This window comes from Carettochelys insculpta, chromosome 18 (assembly GCF_033958435.1).
Source record: "Carettochelys insculpta isolate YL-2023 chromosome 18, ASM3395843v1, whole genome shotgun sequence".
Taxonomy (NCBI): domain Eukaryota; kingdom Metazoa; phylum Chordata; order Testudines; family Carettochelyidae; genus Carettochelys; species Carettochelys insculpta.
The window spans coordinates 28472405-28493425 of NC_134154.1; the positions used below are offsets into that span (position 1 = coordinate 28472405).

General features: G+C 52.1%; 1 protein-coding gene across 1 annotated transcript in view; it reads right to left on the reverse strand.

Moving 5' to 3' along the window:
• Positions 1–20545, reverse strand: part of CMKLR1 (chemerin chemokine-like receptor 1) — a 47589-nt gene extending 27044 nt beyond the window's left edge. The window contains exon 1 of the mRNA XM_075012978.1: positions 20433–20545. The gene's annotated coding sequence lies outside the window, so the exon portion shown is untranslated. The remainder of the gene's footprint in view (positions 1–20432) is intronic.
• Positions 20546–21021: the final 476 nt, after the last annotated feature.

A 21021-nucleotide genomic window follows, 5' to 3' on the forward strand; every position in this document is an offset into this window, starting at 1 on the left:
TTGGTCCACCCCATCAAAGGCAGGAAGGTGAATAATACAGGTACCAGCATGTGCTCTGGCAGCTCAGCGGCCCAGGTGTCTGCAACACACACGCACAACTTGGATGGGAGGTTTGGCTGCTGGGGCCAAATTGCACCGATGGCCTGTCGATCACCTAGCTGCAGCCGTCATTGCCAAAGGGGCTCTGAGATCTTTGGCCTGGAACTGATTCACCCTGGAATATCCCAGCATCCCATGCTTGTGTCATCTCTGTGCATTGTAACCCTTCGGGCCCCTGCCACTGAGGCCGCGTCTACACATGCCGGCTACTTCGGAGTAGCGACACCAACTTCGAAATAGAGCCCGTCACGGCTACACGTGTTGGGCGCTATTTCGAAGTTGAAATCGACGTTAGGCGGCGAGACATCGAAGCCGCTAACCCCATGAGGGGATGGGAATAGCGCCCTACTTCGAAGTTGAACGTCGAAGTAGGGCACGTGTAGACGATCCGCGTCCTGCAACATCGAAATAGCGGGGTCCTCCATGGCGGCCATCAGCTGAGGGGTTGAGAGATGCTCTCTCTCCAGCCCCTGCGGGGCTCTATGGTCACCATGGGCAGCAGCCCTTAGCCCAGGGCTTCTGGCTGCTGCTGCAGCAGCTGGGGATCCATGCTGCATGCACAGGGTCTGCAACCAGTTGTCGGCTCTGTGGATCTTGTGTTGTTTAGTGCAACTGTGTCTGGGAGTTGCCCTTTAAGGGAGCGGCTTGCTGTTGAGTCCGCCCTGTCACCCTGTCTGCAGCTGTGCCTGGCACCCTTATTTCGATGTGTGCTACTGTGGCGTGTAGACGTTCCCTCGCAGCGCCTATTTCGATGTGGTGCTGCCCAACGTCGAAGTTGAACATCAACGTTGCCAGCCCTGGAGGACATGTAGACGCTATTCATCAAAATAAGCTACTTCAATGTAGTGTGCACGTGTAGACGTAGCCTGAAGCCTACAGACTTACTCGAAGGAAGGCGTAAAGGCCAAAACACAAGAGCGGGACCACCTCTCCCAGCCAACATTCCCTCTAATTCTGCCATCCATGCACTGAATAAAATTTTCTGTGCACCACCGGCAGAAACACAGGCTGCCATCTGCGGGCACTCTGCTAACCAGCTGGGTGGCACGTGAATCTCTCCTGGGCGGCTGCCCAAGCGTTCGGTGTACAGGGAACGCTGCTCCCAGCCCCTCCCGCATTGCGATGCTTTGCCTAGATACCAGCTCAGGGGTCTCCTCTGGTTGCCATACAGGCAGCACTGGGGAAGATACCCCCTAGATAGAGGGGTGGGTTCTGAGAGCAGCGCATGTTGAAACAACTGCTGGGGTGGCTGGACCAACGGGTGGGAGGTGGCCACAAGGAGGGCAAGAGAGATGCCCCCCAGGAGAGGTTTCAGACAAAGCCTTCGTGCTGCAGAGCTCTGGGAAAGGGTAGCAGCAACCGGAGCAGCCGACAACACTCCCTAGACGACGGAGAGCCGGGGCCTGGGAACAAGCGGTGCTGTGATCGTGTGCCAGAGCTGGTACATGCACCTGTCGGGCGGCAGCGCTTTCCAGGCATGGCATTTTCTCCCTCAGCCTGTGCGCGCTGAGGGTGGCCATGTTGCTCTCAGAGTGGTGGCAGGCTGCTACAGACTGTTACCCCCCGCGCTCTCTCTGAGGACGGGGGGAGTTCAAGTTAGGCTGAAAATAGCTTAATCATGGCTACCAGAGGAAAACGGACTTCTCCTTTCAGACAGTGCCCAACACTGTACCGACAGAGACGCGAAAAATAAATACTGCACCGAACTGGGCCAGAACCAAGCCTTAGGATTAGAGCGTCCCTTGCACTTCAGAGAGACCCAGCCTGGATCCTAACTTGACAGCTCAGGACCCTCTTGAAGGGAGCTGAAGAGCTTCAAGCCTTTCAAAAGTCAGAGGGCAGGTTCCTCCACAAGTGGATTACGATCGGAAAGCTCACACTTGCAGGGTACCACATTGCTCATGCAGAGCAGTCTAAACAGGTGCTTTGAAAGGTTGCGAACCTCTGACCTGGAGAAACAGAGGCACGGCACTGAAGTGATTTGCCAAATGCCACACAGTCAACTAGGCCAGCAGACTAATCTCTGAACCACGCTTCTTGGAGGGCTACCGCTTCCCCCATCCTGGCAAGCCCAAGCAGCTGCTCTTTGTTCTCTGATTTACTCCATACTTTACAACATGTTCCAAGCCTGGGGGCCAAGGACTCCATTTGCCTTATGAATCATAAATCCTTTCGAACAGCCCTCATCGACAGGCTGAACCTCTCCAGTGCCGCACTTTCTGGTTGGGCAACATTCCTGGTCCGGCATGTTAGGTACCTGGATGTCCACTTATCATAAGTTTCCAGTGGTCCCAAAATGTTTGTTCCAGCCACCAGTCCCGGCTCTCAGTGTTCGGTGCTGTTATTTAGCTCAAATTTAACCCAAATGTCTTCTTAGAGCCCAGTGAGCAGTGGAAGTGTTGGTGATGCATCTAGACAATACTGACCTCCTGTGGTCCAGCAAATTCTCTGGGTTGGCACCGGTCCAGGACAAGGGTGCCGGACTAGAGAGGTTCATCCTGTACATAGTATAGCCTTGCTGATGTGATTGATTGCGGAACTGTAGATCACTTTGCATGTTCAAAAGGAAACATCTGTTGGACCAAATCCTGAGTAGAGAACTTCTGGGTTATTTACAGAGCTGAGCATTTGGCTCAATTAAAAACAACTATTTAATTGAGGCAAAATCCTCTCTTCTTGCTTCCATTTCCATCATATTAATTACTGGGAGTTTGGGGCGGGGGGGGGGGGGAAGAAGCAATTTATGCCTCTGCTTCTGCACTGCCCTGGGCTGACCAGGTGAGAGACTGGGGCTGTTTCTCAGATCATAAAAGTTCTTTTTTATCATGTTTTCTTTTTTCATACACTCGGCTCTTATTTTTAGGCTCTCCTGGCATTCTGCAGCCAGTAAAAAGGGTAATAAAACTCTGTCCTTGCGGCCCTTCCAAGACACTGCTTTGAGTTCAGCCCTGGGTGCTGCAGGAAATAGGTGCCACCGCTCTGTTCTCAAACACCAATGGTATTTGTTACAATTAGGTTGCAGCAGTTTACACGGGCAGAACTAGTTCTACTCTGGCCACTCAGTTACCTTCAGTAACACTCGTAACATCAGTCCCAAATCCTGCAGGGTTGACGCAAGGACAGCAACGGGTGAGGGCTTATGTGGTGAGACGGGGACAGAGCAAGCTTCAAAGCTTCAAAAATACAGAGTCCTAGGAATCATCTCAGGCAAATCTCAGCTGTCTGCACGGGGGACAGAGCTAACGGAGTCCCATTCGGACACAAATACGCTGCTGCAGATCGCGCCCCACCTAACATGGCGTGGCATAAAAACCTAGGAGCTGCCCATTGGCCCAATGAGTCTGGAGTCATTTCACATCCAGAGGCCACCACCTGATGCTTGTGAACAAGGCCACATGTGCCAATGGACAACCATTTATAGGGCAAAGAAACCTGCCCCCCGCAATCCACGGGGTTCACCATCTCCTGTAACACCGCTGACCTCATCTGCCAGCTTGGGTCTCAGTTCTCTCTGTTGCTCGGAGGGTTGTCTGAGGCTGTCTTACACCTGCTGGTCTGGTTGGATGCCGGTCGCTCTGCAGCAGGGTTTTAGCGTTGGGCTGATTGTATTGTCAGCTGCTCTACACGCATACAGCACTGCCTAATGGATAATCCCAACATAGGTACCCTAAGAACATAGGCACAACCGTACTTCCATGGAGACCAATATCCCCTCTTATGACTCTGGCACATGCCAGGTGGCTTCGCAGGCAGTGAACAGGTCAGGGAATCATCAAGTGATACATCTTGGTCACCCGTTCCCAGCATCTGACAAACAGAGGGTAGGGACCCACTCAGAGAGGGAGCTGGGCTAGTCTGTATCTTCACAAAACAGACAAGCAGTCCTGTAGCACCTTAAAGGCTAACAGTCTGATTTATCAGGTGCTTCCAAGTGGACAATCCCTTCCCCAAAGAATGAACAGACTCAAATCAGACATTAGGAATCTGAGTGGACATAAGTGGGCATTTCAGTTGAGCCAGATGCAGTATTCAGCACTTCGTGGTGCGCATTTTAAAACCAAGAGATTTGAACACCAGATTACCTCGGCCTCAACAAAGATATCGACCTCGCGCATGACAAGGACAATTTCCCCATCTTTTCAGGAAGAACTAGCTCCTTTGGTTTGTTTAAAACACAGCTGCTGGATGGGGATTTCATTTGGTATCCCCTTGTTCCTGTGCTGTGAGAAAGAGGAAATGCGACTGCCTTCTCTGCTTCCTACACAAACTAGAGAAGGGCGCAGTAAGTATCGGCTGCAGGCAAACTGTTCAGTGGGACTAGGAAGGCTGACAGAATTGCTGGTCCAGGTGCCAGTGGCAGCTCCTCCGCGTGCCTAGAAGGGGCAGCGCCTCTGGCGGAAGGTGCAGGAATGGACCAAGCCCTGAATATAGAACTTCAGCGTAATTACAGTGCTAAACATGTGGCTCACACATGCCTTTCCCACCCTGTCTACCTGCCCTTCCTCACCCCCAGGCCTCCGCCCCTGCGCCAGCCTGCTAGCTCTTCCAGGGAGGCAAGCAAGGACCGGCACCAGCACGCAGGCGGCTTCCATTTTGCTGCTAACCTCTAATCACCCAGCTGACGACCTGAGCCCATTGTGCCCCTCAAGGAAACTGCAGAGCCGTGCAGCCTTGCTGGCAAATGGTAAGCAGGGGCTGGAGGGAATTCTGTCCTGCCCACTGCTCTCAGTAAGCTGAGCGCTTGGGCAGCCACCCAGCAGAAATTCTGCTGATTAGCAGAGCACGCACCTGTGTGTCTATTGGTGGGGCACATCCACAGGTGTCTCAGTGCGCATTAGAAAATTCATTCCACACACGGATGGGAAAAAATAGAGGGCACATTGGTCCTGCCCACCACCGGCATCACTGCCTGGCCACAGGAGGGAACAGTACAAAAAGGGAAAGGACTTTTTTATGCATCCCCTACAGAATGGGGAGAGACTCTCTAGGAAGGAGTACAGCAGAAAGGGATCTAGGGGTTATAGTGGACCTCAAGCTAAATATGAGTCAACAGTGTGATGCTGTTGCAAAAAAATCAAACATGATTCTGGGATGCATTAACAGGTGTGTTGTGAGCAAGACACGAGAAGTCATTCTTCCGCTCTGCTCCGCGCGGGTTAGGCCTCAGCTGGACTATTGTGTCCAGTTCTGGGCACTGCAGTTCAAGAAAAATGTGGAGAAATTAGAGAGGGTCCAGAGAAGAGCAACAAGAATGATTAAAGGTCTAGAGAATGTGACCCATGAAGAAAGGCTGAAAGAATTGGGCTTGTTTAGTTTGGAAAAGAGAAGATTGAGGGGGAACATGACAGCGATTTTTCAAGCATCTAAAAGGGTGTCACAAGGAGGAGGGAGAAAACTTGTTCTTTTTGGCCTCTGAGGATAGAACAAGAGGCAATGGGCTTAAACTGCAGCAAGGGAGGTTTAGGTTGGGCATTAGGAAAAAGTTCCTAACTGTCAGGGTGGTCAAACAGTGGAATAAATTGCCAAGGGAGGTTGTGGAATCTCCATCGCTGGAGATATTTAAGAAGAGGTTAGATAGAAGTCCATCAGGGATGGTCTAGACAGTACTTGGTCCTGCCATTGGGGCAGGGGGCTGGACTCGATGGCCTCTCGAGGTCCCTTCCAGTCCTAGTGTTCTATTCTATTGTATTCTAATCTCAGTGGGTTTTGGCTGCTTGGGGCCGACTCCTGGAACTGGTGCTGGTTCAGGGCCGCGGAGATGTCTCTCTTTATACCAGGCCCCCAGAATAGCTCCCAGGACCTGCGGGAGCTGGGCCTGCCGGGAACAATGCAGGGCCCGCAGGCATATTGCTTAGGCAAGAGCACCTCACAGCTGCATGCAACTTCCTCAGCTGCTCTGAGCGAGCTCACGCTGCCATCCCACTGCAAGGCCACTGCTGCTTACTCTGTCCCCCGCACGCCCCAGCCGCTGGTAACCCAGAGCCTCCCTCTTGTTTCCCTGGGCTGGGTGGGGCCGCGACTCGCTCGCGGGGCCTAGAACTCAGCTGTTCTCTGCTGGACCCCTTACATTCCTGGGGGTGCTGCACACTGCCGGTCCATCCCCTGTCTCTGAGCTCCAGGAGCTGCAGTGTTCTCTCCACCCTGAGATTTGTGCCAGGCGTTTGGGGGGCAGGTCCTGAGACCTTGCTTCGGTTTCCGACTCGGACGAACTGGCATTTGCCATACGCCTCCCCAGAGCGCTTTGAAAAGGCCAAGAGCTAAGTCCTGTCACTGTGGGTCGGCCTGTCCCCGGCTCTGGAGAGCACAGGAAGCCTTTTCCCTCTCCACTCACTCGACACAAGGATGGGGGACAATGCAGAGGCTGCTCCTTCCGTGCCCGACTACCGTGCAATTCCCCCCGCGGCAGTGGGAGAGGCGTGGGGGACGGATCAGCCCCACCTCCACACTCGCCTGCAGAGCCAGCCAGAGAGACCTGGAGCAGTCTGGGCAATCCTCAGTAATATAGGCAAAATTTAGGGTCCCTTTTGGGTCAAGCGAGCTGCTGCCGAGGCCAGGGTTTACCCAGCTCCAATAGAGCGCAAAGAACTGTGTTTACAGACCTCAGGATGGGATCGGCCCAGCCCTCTTGTCCATCGGTGTTAATTGCTGGGCAGATTGAAAGCAAGAGCAGGGAGCTGAGATTATAATAGATCTAGGGTCAGAGCCACGACGGGCGACTCTCAACAGCAGCGAGGTGTTCGGGCGGCTCAAGCTGGCGGCTGGCCCCAGCAACGTGGGGCTCGGGCAGGTGCGTGGGCGGCTGGCCCCAGCAGCATGGGACTTAGACTGGCGGGTGGACAGCTGGCCCTGGCAGCGCAGGGATTGGGCAAATGACTGGCCCTGGCAACTGGTGGGCAGGCAAGCGGCTGGCCTCAGCTGCATGGGTCTTGGGCAGCTCGGGCTGGTGGCTCTGGCCATGCAGGGCTCAGGCAGCTGGCCAGCTGGGGCTGCACCAGGCACCCGCAAAGGGCCAGGGAAAACTATTTGTGCTTATTTTTGTTCTTAAGTAACATTTTTATATCAAGTTTTGTGTTTATTTTAAATTACGAATTGAAGTTTTTGTTAAAAGGGGGGCGGGACGATGGAAAAGAAGAGGTGAGGGGGTGTGAGGGTTTCTCAAAAATCACAAGGTGGGGGGGGCGTGATGCCGCAAAGTTTGGGAACCACTGTGCTAGTGGTATCAAAGAAGGACTATTCCAACCCAGCTTCTCAGGCAAGGGCTCCTTCTAAAGAATGACTCTGCTCTGCTCTACTTTAGAAAGTTCACAGAAAGTTTCAGAGTGAGCAAACTAGTTTTCTCCTGCTCAGGAGGAAAGCTACTGTCATTCTCACAACCACCACAGGAAACCACCCTTCCTCTGCTTTCCTCCCACGTCCAAACCAATGGCCTCATTCCCAGCTCTTGCCCAGCAAGGACAATTTCTCAGCCCCTCCTTTGTAACTGCAATGCTATTCCGAACACATTCCCTTTCTGCAGGGCAAACCCCAGTGCACCCTGCTGGCCTTTTCTCCTTCTGCTCTCTTAACAGTAGCCTTCCAAAACATTTGATGCCCTCAAGCCATTCACATTCACAGATTTTACAGCCAGTGCAACAAAACTGCTCCTTCCCAGTCTCTGCAAAGGAAGCATTTCCCCAGGGTTTAACCATTGTTCTTTGGACCTGCTCAGGTCCCTTCTGCTAGCCAAGTGTGCTGCTGATAGAAGGAATCCTGTGGATAATCCACAAGGAGTCTAGATTAGAAACGGGGAGACATTTACCTGGTTGGAGTGTGGTCAGTGGAGTAGCCTCCAAGTTCTAAATCCACATACAAATTGAGTCAGGCGTACATCCCCCTGGCACTTCTGACCAAGAAGGGTTGCAGCAGAGATTGCCAGTGGTTCTGCAAATTTCTGCACACGCAGCTGATTGAGTTTTAGCTAAGCTAATGCTCCTCCTTTCAGAAAAACAATATGAAGAACAAAAAGTGTGATGTGTACCAATGTCCCTCCTAGATAACCACTCGCCTCTATGCAGAGGGAAGTGATGTTTAGCAATAGGATGTGGTAGCTCTCCCTCTGTTTTTAAAATACTGCCACTCAAGGTTTAGCCTAGACACCATGGTGAGACTCTGATGCTCGTCTGCACTGGACTGGAGGGGAACATCCCATAACAGCTGCCCTTCTGGGTCAGATTAGAGTCCACCTTGTCTGGAATCTGGATTCGGACAGCATCCGGTTCCAGAATGGTGAGAGGAACACCCAGTACCCAGCACTTATGGAATGAACTGCCTGTCTTCCAATCCTGGCTTCTGTTGGTCAGACACTCAGGCTTGCCCTTCGGGTGGGGTTGTGTCCCTACCCGTCATAGCTAACAGCCACTGATGGACCTGTCCGCCATGAACGTATCCCGTTCTTTTTTCAACCCAGTTGTATTTTTGGCCATCGCGACATCTCGCAGCAGTGAGTTCCACAGATCAGTTGTGCTCTTGTTCGTTTTAAACCTGCTGCCTATTAATTTCATTGGGTGACCATGGGGTCTTGTGTTGGGACAGGGTAAATAATCATTCTCTGGTCACGCTCTCCACCCTCTTCCTGATTTTATAGACCATGATCATATCGCCCCTTTGTCAATGTTTCTGAGCCAAACAACCCTCATCTTTTTTTGTTTCGCCTCTTATGGAAAGTATTTCGTACCCTCGACCTTTGCTGCCTTTCTCTGAACCTCCTTTTTCAGTTCCATGCTAATCTTTCTGCAGTCAGCAGAACTGGACACAATCTTCAAGAATTGGGGGCCCCCTGACTTTATACAGTGGCAAAATAATGTTTTCTGTCTCTTTTGTCACACAGGTTGAACCTCTCTAGTCGGGCACCCTGGGGACCTGCCTGCTGCTGAAGGAGAGAATTTGTCGGGAGGTCTATATTGTCTAGCATCATTGCCAGTGCTTCCACTGCTGGGAACACACAGGAGCTGGGGTTTGCCATGCAGGGCATAATCTCTGAGGCGCACAGGAGCTGGAGGTCACTAATCGTGACCTTCTAGGCAAGGCAAGGGCTGAGGCCGACTCGTGGAGTTTGCTGGTGGGGACAAGAGCCGGGTGGGCAGGGAGCTCATTCTTGCTGAGGCAGAAGGTTAGCGCAGTGACATACACCTCTGGGACTCCCCAGCAGCACGTTACACAAGCATGGAAAGTTCACCTCCCATGCACTCATGCTTCCAGAATGACCAAGAGCTCTCTCTGTCTGCCACTTCCAACCGCAGCTGAGAGAAATGGGTTACTTCCTTCTTCCAGGGAGAAAACTGCATCCTCCGTACAACTGCAGAGGCTGGGCAAGAGCCTGCCTAGTGCTGGTGTTCCTCCAGGCAGCAGCCAGGGCATCAGCCAGGGTCTGGGAGACATACAGCTGTGAGCCCCAGTATGAAAAATACAGGCCCGTCCGCAGGAATTTCAGTGTGTTGGAGGGTGGGGGCTTTTGCTGTATGTGCAGACCACAATTTTTCTTAAATACAAAGGAGTTCAAAATAGTCGTGCAATGAGTGTGCATAAAGAGAGTTTGTGAAAAATTTGAGTGGAAGCAGTGGAAATGATTCTGCTATAATATACTACAAAATCATACAGTAATAAATATTTCACTGTATATCAGTTGTTTGGGATCTCGCTGTAGTATTATAAGTGAAAAACAATATTCCCTTGCCCCCCTCCCCTTCTCATTGCTAGCAGCTAAGAACATGCTGGGAAATGTAGTCCCTTCCCTGCTCCAGGGCCAGTTCTCTAGGCAGGGAGCTGGTCAAGGAACTACAGCTCCCAGGGTGGCTTGGGTTCCCCCGTCATGTCCTGCAGGCCACCTTGCACAGTGCGGCAGGGAGGAAGGGAGAGAAACTGGAAGTAGGTGAGGGGTGTTCGCACCTTTTGCGCCCCCCCCAGCCCCCGCACACGGGCTTGGAATACGGGGAGGTGTATCCAAACCGAACACCTGGCTTGAACGTGAAGGCAAAGAATCCCTTTGCGAGCAAGGTCTGAAGTTTCCAAATGGGGCAAGCTGAGCTGCCCCTGCAAAATGAGGGCGTGTTCTGCAGTGTCAGGTCCCCACCGCTGGTTATCGGCTGGGAATTACTCCTCCCAAGCAGAGCAGAGGGTTCGGATGCAAGGAATGCAGAAGGCGTCACAAGCCATGGTGGGTGACTCCATCTGCTGTCTGGCTGTGTCTGGTGACCTCACCACCCCAGCTGTTCAGCCTTCTATCTCCAGCTCCTTTTTATTTCACTGCTTTTGTTGCAGGAGGGTAGGACAGGGAGAGGGTTATTGATGAGGGAATAATCCCCCCTCCCTTCTGATGTGACCTACAAAGTGTATTTTAGGGCCAAAAAAAAAAAGGAACTCGGATTGAGCCCTGCCCAGCTGCACCCACCGCGTGGCAGCTCTGAAGGACTGCACGGAATAAAAACCTCCCACCAAAGCAAAAGATGCAGCTGTTCTCCATCCAGCATACTGACACTCCCGGTTGAGTCACCCCCTTGGGCTCTCCAGCTGTAAAAGACAGTGTAGGGACAAGAGCCCTGGCCTTGGACTCAGGAGATCTGACTTCTATTCTTGGCTTAGCTGTTGGCCTCCTGGTCAAGCACGGGCAAGTCATTCTGCCCTTTTGTGCCTCAGTTTACCAATCTGTAAAAAGGAGATAATGACCCTGGCCTCTTTTGTAAAGCGCTTTGCGGGCTTACAGGTGACAAGTGCTAGATTCGAATTATTATTATTATTACTACAATGATGAGGGGGAGGAGCAGGAGGATTAAAGTGGGTGAAGGCCAGGTTCATGAGCTGAGAGGCAGCAGCAGGCTCATAAACCTCTTGAACTAGTTAAGTTACCAGAGGTGGAAAAAGCACCCAAAAAGTGACTTGATTACAATCACTGCTACTTTGGGGGGGGGGCATAATTAAGTAAAAGTAAGAACGTCCTTCTGGAAAACGACTTGAGTAAAAGTGCAGAAGTATCACAGCTTGATTTTGCTCCAGCATTCAGAAGTAAAACGTGGACACCCCATGGAACTCCACAGATACTTCTGTATACTTGAGCATAATTAAGGCTTGATACCTTTGTACTTTTACTCAAGTAGTTTTTCCAGGAGGACATATTGACTTTTACTTAATTACTTCCCCCCATCAGCAGCTGTACTTTTACTCAAGTAACTTCTTGGGCACTTTTCCCACCTCTGCAAGTCCCTAACCTGTGATTACACGTGCGCACCCGATGTGGCCTGTTCAACCTGTTTTCATGCGGTGGGCTCTTTTGCATCTGATTACCCACCATGCTCTTGCACCCCACTGCACCAAGCAGTTACCGTGGGCATGTTGCAGTTACAATGGGGCTGAGCCAAAGAGGAAGGGGGCCTCAGAGCCACCTAGGGCTAAGCCTGGGCTTCAGAGTTTGGGGTTTCAATCCAAACCAAGGGGCGGTCCCAAGTTTGGGCCGGAGGGCGGCAAACTACGTCAAAGTGCTCTTTGAGACGTTGGCCTGGTGGTGGAGTCTGCAGTGAGAGTATGTGGCTGGGCTGAGCTTACTCTGTTTTCCTTTGCTGTCCTCCAGGTGCCTTCTGCGGGTAACACCTGAAAGGGGGATGAGGTCCCCGCATGGCACTGTCCAATCGTGGGCTCGCAGGAGCTCTGCATCACCCTGCCTGCTCTCAGCTGAGCCCAAAAGCGCAGTGGCGGGGGCTCGGCTCTGGGGATCAGCTCCAGCCTCTGAACATTGAGGGGATCTGCAGGGGGTTGCTCTAGTGGACAAAGACCCCAAGATACACCAGCAAGACACCAGGAGCATTTGAAATAATGAGAGGCTTGGTGTGATGCTAATGGCTGACAACAGTCAATGCTTTGTTAACATGCAGCAAAGCTAAAGGCCTTAAGCCTGAACAATGGTGGGTTAAAGCAAAAACTATGCTTGGTAGATTCTGCCCACAGGAATGCAGCAAGAGACAGAGCTGATTAGTCACAGGGCCTAAAGGCGCCTAAAAGCACCCAGAGCCGGGCACTTACACATAAACACATCCTGCTCAGTACTACATGCTCCCCATCCCCTCCCCATAGCTAACTGCTTCGCACCAGGTACACTCCCACCCAAGTTCAGGAACAGGTCGTAATGACAGCAGGATGGAGAGTGTTTTGATGGTACCGCCACTATCCCCCAAGTTAATGGGTAGATCTAGTTACATTAGGGGGTGTCAGTGTATTACAATGAGGGGGTTGTACCTGCATATGTAACTTGTTTATACCTGTGTATAAAAATGTGTGTACCGGGGCTGTGTCGAGCGACCTAGGGGATGACGGAGCCCCCTTGCCGTCAACTGAGTCACGTCCACTGTCACGGTGTGTGCATGCACCAATGTAAACTGTTGAGTCATACTGGAGACTCATGAGGGTGTTGGAGACCAGACGTCAACGACAATAAACCTGGCTCCAGTGCCTGCGCAGCTCACTTGATCTGTGATTTGTGGGGGCTCTCGGAGGTCTGCACTGCTGTCCAAAGAGAGCCCACGCACACAGCCCAAGTGATTAACAGCAAGGGGAGCAGATCGGACATCTGAGCACCCTTCCCCTAGAGACGCCCGACCAGAGCTTTTACCAGGTACCTTTCACCAGTGCCGAGCCTTTGGTGGGCATGGAGATCATGCCTGTCGCACATCTGCCCACCATCTCTTCGCCATGCCGGATACATGCAAACTCTGCGGTCTCAGCTTCTAAGAACCACTCATCTGATCTGTAGGCAATGTTAGCTGCACACAGCAGCTAATGAGATCTATGCCGTATAAGGGAATGCAGCCCCTTGTCCACAATGCTGGGAAGTTGTTTATTTTTTTGAACAGGATGAGGAAGTGGTTGGTGGCAAAAGCTGCATTTAAGTCTGTACAGTGGGCTCACTAGCATGAGTGTGACTTTCTAGAGGGCCTGCCTGACCCAGGCACAGCAGCCCCCGCTTGTATTTCTCATAACTAGAAATAAAGGACAGCGAAGAAGAGGAACAAACAGTCCTATCTCTGTAAGCACATGGTGGCCGATGGGCATGAAGACTATAACAAATCGCCCTGCATCGGTCATTAGTCCGGTCAATGACAACATCCAACACATTTCCCATAAAGCCACAAGGAGACATGCCCCATTGAAGTCAGTGACGAAACTGCCATTGTCTTCAGCGGGCCAGCACTGTGGTGGAGTCTGGAAGAGGAAGGCTGTTGGCACCAGGGAAGGCAAGGTCAAATGCACAGACAAAGGTAACCCAGAGGCACTGAGACCGCTGACAAGGGACAGGGAAGTCTCTGCCCTAGAGCCTTAGCTGAGAGACAGTGGGGCTTTTAGCTGAAGCAGTAGAGGCACATGGCTTTAGCTCCTCAGGTGACAGGTTCATTCCTTCCTGCCGATGACCTGGGTCCGTCAGCCTGACACAAAGCTAAGGACGAGTTGGAATGCATAAAAATCAGACAGGAGAGCGTTTTCTTTCACTGTGTCAAGAAACTGCCGCCCCCCAGCCCCCACTCCTATCTGGGCTTTGTAAAAAGATAGAAAGGAACAAAGACAAACAGAGAAGGAAAGAAAGAGTGGAAAGGAGCAAAGAGGTGAAGGAGAACTTGCAGTGCTGCCGAGCATTAAACCAAAAGGATGGCATGTCGGTATTATTAGAACTCTTAAGGCCAGGCAAACTGAGGCACGGGGTAATTAAGTGATTTGCCCAAGGCCACACAGTGAATCAGTGGCAGCGTCATGAGACACCCCAGGAGTCCCCTGCTCTGATATTGGATCATTAGGGTCGGAAAAGAAGCTCAACATTTTAAATGCCATAATTGAATTGGGATATTTGAATGTGACTCCCCAGTTTTTAAAGGCTGTTTTGTACGGAAGGGAGCATGAGAAACATATCGCAGAGCTATTCAGTAATGTCTCACAAGCATAGTTATTTGCTGAGATGCTCCCCAGTCCTTCCTCCTTCCCGGGCAAATCAGGGAGAACACATCTGACCCTTTCCAAGCGAATTCGTCCTCTCTCAGACAATGCAGAGAATATAGAGCTCCTCCTTCACCCCTCCAGTAACAGTGGTGTCCATTTAAGATAGCATTCAGTACACAGCTCTTCCTCCGGACATTCTGCTGTAGGCCACACATTGTGACATCCTCAAAGGCCATTAGGGTTCCCCTTCAATCACCCAGCCCTCATTCTGTCGCAGCGCCGGACTGGGCCGGCAGACCCAGGGGAAAGTATTAAAGCACGATTAAAACAACCGCAGGACTAATGGTGCCTTGGCACAATGCACAGGTGAGGGCTGCGATTGCAAAGCAAAGCCCTGCTGAAAATGGAAAAGATAATTACTTTCTTGGCAGCTCTCATGACCTGCACCTCCTCTAAATGAGGTTGATAAAAACATCCCCAGCTCAGGTTGTCCGGGTCCATTTTTCCTAGTCCACAACTGCACCTCCTTAGCAACTTCTGAACTCGTCTCCCCGATGCGTGATTTACTTCCTGACCCAGGGGTTGAACAGCTTCTGCCCTGAAGGCTGAGGGTTAATAGCTCTTGGATTTGTTACCTGAAAAAACTACACAGCTAAACCACGTTATTGTGCAGCCTTCATCCCCATAGCGCCTGGGAGCGGACAGTATTTATTCCTAAAAGCTCAATTCTTTGCATTATTTTTCACTAAGATATTGGTCAGAGTCCTATCGAGAGGAAGATAATTCTCCGAGTCCAGGTCAATATGCTGCTAGACTGAGCATTTATCCACTTTACTTTCATTAGTTGCACCCTCTTGTATGCCCCTTAAGGGATTGAGATGGGCTGGTAATTAGCTGCTGAGACTATACATGTTATAGATCGGTCGGCACTGCTTGGTTATCCTCCCAAACCGCCAAACGTCCTGTGCCTGCTCCATAGGGCTCCAGGAATACCTGCAGAGGGTTCTTGGGGCGTGTCTGTGTGAGGGGTTCTCTAATCATTTCAAGGATCTGGCTATGGAACAGCTCCTGGACGTTACACGGGCTTCACACTACAGCACCGAGCACGACAGAGCAGCTCCTTGAGGTGCCGTTCTCAGGGAAGCATTCCAAGACGGCGGATTGACAGAGTGGGGTACAGCGGCTCAGAAGGCTGCTGGCTGACAAAACCCCTCTTTCCTCCCTCGGGCCTTTTGGAACAGGGGGCGGGGGTGTCTCTCCAGGCAAATGTGCCAGGACACGTCTCTGCTTCTGAGAGAAACAGAGCAAACTACGGCCCTGGAAGGGAATCACACGCGCGGAAAGTTCTCCGACAGCAGCCGGTGGTGAGATCTGACAGAAGTTTTGCCAGCAGCTCTGGGACATTTGAAATTTCCCAGCAGTGAGGAAAGAAACTCCTCGGGCAGCCTGGGCCTCCTTCTGGCCACTGATCCGAGTCTGGAGAACTTTCCCTCTTCCAAACAGGCAGTGTAATGCAACACAGAACTAGGGTGAGGTAAATTCCATGGTAAGAAGCAAGTAACCAAGAGCGAGTGCGCTCAACCACATGCAACCTCAGCACTGCTCCAGCAGGCAACAGAAACACACCTCAACCATCACGCATCAGAACCTTGATACCACTCTCCCTTTCCATAGTACAGTTTGTGCCCCAGAGCCATCTGTCTAGGGGCTTAGCGCATATAGGTGGAAAGAATAGTTCCCCTAGGAAGGTAAAAGATGCCCTACAGAGCAGTGGGTGTGATGTCATTCCTCTGTTTGGAAGGCTTAAAAAGAAGTTTTTTCTTCCCACAGCGCACTGTTAACCTGTGGAACTCCTTGACAGAGGATGTTGTGGAGGCCAAGACGAAAAGAGGGTTCAAAACAGAGCTAGATAAATCCATGGAGGTTAGGTCCAAAGATGGCTGTTCGCCAGGCCGGGCCAGGATGGTGTCCCACGCCTCCGTTTGCTGGGAATGGGAGACGGGGGAGAGATCACATGATGATTCCCTGTTTGGTTCACTCCCTCTGGGGCACCTGGCCTTGGCCACCGTTGGAAGACAGGAAACTGGGCTGGATGGACCTTTGGTCTGACCTAATGTGTCTGTTTGGATGATCTCACACTCAGGCTGCGTCTACACGTGCACGCTACTTCGAAGTAGCGGCAGTAACTTCGAAATAGCGCCCGTCACGTCTACACGTGTTGGGCGCTATTTCGAAGTTGAAATCGACGTTAGGCGGCGAGACGTCGAAGTCGCTAACCCCATGAGCGGATGGGAATAGCGCCCTACTTCGACGTTCAACATCGAAGTAGGGACGTGTAGACGATCCGCGTCCCGCAACATCGAAATAGCGGGGTCCTCCATGGCGGCCATCAGCTGGGGGGTTGAGAGATACTCTCTCTCCAGCCCTTGCGGGGCTCTGTGGTCACCGTGGGCAGCAGCCCTTAGCCCAGGGCTTCTGGCTGCTGCTGCTGCAGCTGGGGGTCCGTGCTGCATATACAGGGTCTGCAACTAGTTGTTGGCTCTGTGTATCTTGCACTGTTTAATGAAAGTGTGTCTGGGAGGGGCCCTTTAAGGGAGCGGCTTGCTGTTGAGTCCGCCCCGTGACCCTGTCTGCAGCTGTGCCTGGCTCCCTTATTTCGATGTGTGCTACTTTGGCGTGTAGACGTTCCCTCGCTGTGCCTATTTCGATGTTGGGCTGAGCAACGTCGAAGTTGAACATCGACGTTGCCAGCCCTGGAGGACGTGTAGACGTTATTCATCGAAATAGCCTATTTCGATGTCGCAACATCGAAATAAGCTATTTCGAAGTTGGGTGCACGTGTAGACGTAGCCTCAGTGGCTCATGGGGGGAGGAAGGGGGAAAGGGAATGCAGTGGAGGGGAGTTACATGTACTCCGTTCAGGGACACTTTCCATTTCTGGAGCTGCAGCACTTACATGGGCATCACCCCAGTCCATGCAGCACTGTTTGGAGGCACAGCAGCGAGAGGGCATGACAGGCTCAGATGGCTGGGGTAAGGTGACCATCTGCCCCAGATCGGGCAGGACGGTCCCATATTTGGGATGCCAAAAAGACGTCCCAACTTTTTTTTTTTAAAAGGGACCGATTGTCCCGTATTTGCCCTGCCCCTACCCAGCCTCAGGGAAGCAAAAGGAGCGTGAGCAGCTGCGGCTTCCCCAGGGCTCCGGGGCTTGGAGGAGCCACCCCTCCCCTCCACATCTCCCTGTCCTGTTTTTGGGGCAGGGAGATACGGTTGCCCTAGTCTGGGGTCAGTGCATTTGTGCGCGGTCGGTTTACGCTGGAGATCCACAGCTGTGACTTCTCAGCTTGGGAACACGTGGGGCCTCCCCAGCTACTCAGGGTGAAGGCCTCCGAGAAGCCCCAGGAAGTGGCAATAGACCCCGCCCAGCGTTGCTTTGGGTTACACCTTGCAAAGGAAATTGCACTGTGCTCAGAGCTGCTGCAGTGGGCACGGAGGGGAGCGTGGCGTGGAGAGGGACAGGCAGGACTTGCCGGAGCGGAGAATTCTGAACACAAACCAAGAGGGAAAAACAGACACCAATTCTCCTGCCACCGCACGATGAGGCTCAGAGACACTGGAAAACGGCCAGAGGGAGGAAGTGGCTTCACACGGCAAAGCACTAATTTTTTAAGAACTGTCCATGAACTCCTCTCCTGTTCAGAGGGCCTCATTACCTGAGTCCCACCTGAGTACTGCCCAGGGCTTTCTGTTCCCCTTCTGCAAAATGTGAATCTCCCCTGGCACGAGACACTGGTTAAGCAGCAATTAGCCAGGGTGGGGAGTTTCCTGCTGATCTGGCATCCGCACTTGCTGAAGACAGCAAGGCTGGACTTCCTGTATTGTAGCTGGACCCTCAATAACCACAGCGAGAGGGTGCTTGAAAAGAGGAATACGATTTACAAGCATCTGTCCTCTTTATTGTTGCACAATAGCCTCTTTCAACACCAGCCCAAGCTGACCCTGGAAGGAGCTGCTGACCTGGCTGACAAGGCTGGAGTTTGTTCTGGAGAAAGGAAAACAGAATTACGGCACGATTGCGCTCAGAGGCAGCCGAAATGCATGCGCAGCATTTACTTGCATAGTTGTCTTGTGACCTTTAAATTTTCAGTGTCGGGGGAATAGCTTGGCCATAAGAGCCAATCCAATGAACCCCTGGGGGCCTTTCAAATGACATGGGACACCAGGCTGGTGAGGAGAGAATGAGTCCTGAAGAGGCCGGGGGCAGAGAAGTGGATCCCTTTGGACTTTTCCATCTCTAGGATCAGAGGTGGGGCACACAGGAACGCAGCAGAGACACGCCCATGCCCCGGTCAATGGGCACCAACAGGTGTGATGTGACCTTAGAATCATAGAATCCTCAGTCTGGAAGGGACCTCAGGAGGTCATCTAAGTCCAGGCCCCCTGCTTCAAGCAGGATCAACCCCCACTAAGTCACCCCAGCCAGGACCTTGTCCAGCCGGGACTTAAAAACCTCTAAGGGTGGAGAATCCACCACCTCTCTAGGCAACGCATTTCAGTGCTTCACCACCCTGCTGGTGAAGTAGTTTTTCCTAATATCTACTTCGCCCGCTTCTGGAGGGTACACACCTACACTGGCTTCGGGTGGTTGCCTCCCACTACCGTTGTGCTCAAGACTTTTGCAGAGATACATATTCCTGCTTTTCACTTGCGGCCCCCACTGGCACTGAAAGCTGACCTGCTTCTCAGTTAGAAGGTTGCCCCCTTTCCTCACCCAGCCACTCCCATTCCCATGAGGAAACTGTCATCCTCTGAGACACCAGGCAGGTAGTGTGCTGTGCTAGATCACAGTGCATGGAAACAGGTTTGTTGGGGTCCAGACTTCCCAGTGCCCTGAACTCAGCAGCAGCAAGTTAGAGAGAGAAGAGCAGATGGAGATGCAGCCCAGAGCTGCCGGCTGGGTCTGGGATGACTCACGGACTAAGGATGCAAAGCCCTAAAGAAGACAAGAGTCCGTCTTCTTGGAGGAAGCGTGTGTCAGAAAAGAGGAAGTGGCCGTCTGTGGAGTCCCTGACATTAGCTGATGGAGCAAGTGACTTGCTACTCTGCGTGTTGCTCTGCTAATTCCTGGGGGTCCCTAAGGCTTGCGGGGAAGCTGATATATCAGCTAATATATCCTCTGCTCAAGTCCCACTGTCTCCTAAGGTGCTCCACAGTTAGGTGCCAGACACGTTAGCTACCCCTGCGTTTCCCCCACAGCTCATATTCAAGCAGCAGCAAATCCCATTAACAGCCACAGCCCTATTCCCTCCTTTCAAAAAGGGTACTGACGCCCGGGGTGTCCGCGGCCTGCTGCAGCGGTGAGTTCCACAGGTGGGCTAGACACAGAATTAGCACACAAACCGAATTAGCGCTTTCCGTTGCCACTCTGTTGCTTCTTGCTCACACTGTACGGGGGTGGGGGGGACTACGACCAAGCCCACGACTGGGTTTTTCTTACTGTCTGACACAACGATTTATTCGGTGATGAGCTTTCGTGGGACAGACCCACTTCTTCAGATCTAAACAAGTGGGTCTGTCCCACGAAAGCTCATCACCAAATGCATCATTTTGGTAGTCTTTAAAGTGCTACATTTCTGTGTCTTTGTTTTGTTGGAGTACAGACTAACACGGCCACCTCTCTGTTACTTTTGCCTGAGTCTCTTTAGGGCGCATCTTTGCAACCTATGGAACCATGTGCCTTTCACAAGACCCCCGCTAAACCTCTCTCAAGTGATTTTCCCTATCTCCTTTATTGCTCTGGAATGTGAGCCCAAAATTCCCCCAGCTGACTCGCCATTACATCAAAAATGCCTGTAAAATACCCTGCAGCCAAGCATCCTATTTCCTCCTCTGCCTTCCGCACGCTGGCCAGGCCGCTGCAACAGGCTCTCAGAAGGGGCTGTTTGCTCCTTCCCCCAGGGTGGCACCGGCTCATTCCGACCTTTCCAGTGTGCGGGGAGGGAGGGAGGGAGTTTAGATCATTCACTCCTCATTATGCAGCGCTCTCAGTTAAATTGCAGCTGCCCAATCCCACAGTTGGATTAGGTCCCTGTGGAGCTTCCAACCTAAAGAGCTGCGTCCCCGTCAGCAGGTCTCGGTGCTGATTGCAGGGTTAGGCGGCATGAGCTCTGGGTTGCCGGCCCTGATTAGTTCTGAAATGGTTTAAGGGGGACAGAAAAAGCTCTTCAAGGATTTCTCACCTGAAAAATACCCTTGCAGAGCTAAAGGAGGACTTGGGGGTTGCAGAGACATTCAGGGAAGTGGGAAGGACAGCTCATCCCAGTGCAGCCCATCCTGGACCCTTTGGTCCACCATCAAAACCTTTCCCTGGGGACCAGTACCTTCTGAGTGCGTCGTCCTCCTCAGGGCTGCTCCCCTCTCCTCAGTCTGCCTGGGGCGATATTAAAGACAGGATGAAGCTGTGCACAGTTCACCGTCTGCAACCATAAGTTGCTGCTACCTGAATTCAGTGCTCTTCATGGGCTGCAGCAGAGCTCTGGCTGGATATGGCCTGCCAAAGGAGAGAGACCCATTCAGCACCATGCAAAGAGCTGGTTAAATTTCTCCAGAGGGAAACAAATTCTTTATCAGAGAGAGGCTTGCGGGCAAGGAGACACACACACACCTACAAACACAGAGACACAGGGTGCCTTTCTGAGCTGTTTGGCTAGCAAGAGGCTTAAAAGCCACATCAAAATCGTAGCATCGGGGGTTTGGCTGGGTCTGCCTGTTAGCACGGCATGTGGAAAAGGGTGTAACACAGTGACCCAGCAAAACTGGCAGCAGTCTTGTCCATGACCCAGCCTGAGACAGGAATTAGCTGGGCCTCCTGTACTGCTTCCAGAAGTTTGACATCCTAAATTCTGTTTGATGGTGATTTATGGGGTCCAAAGGCCTCCCGAGTGGCTTCCCTCCCCTGCCTTTCTTAGT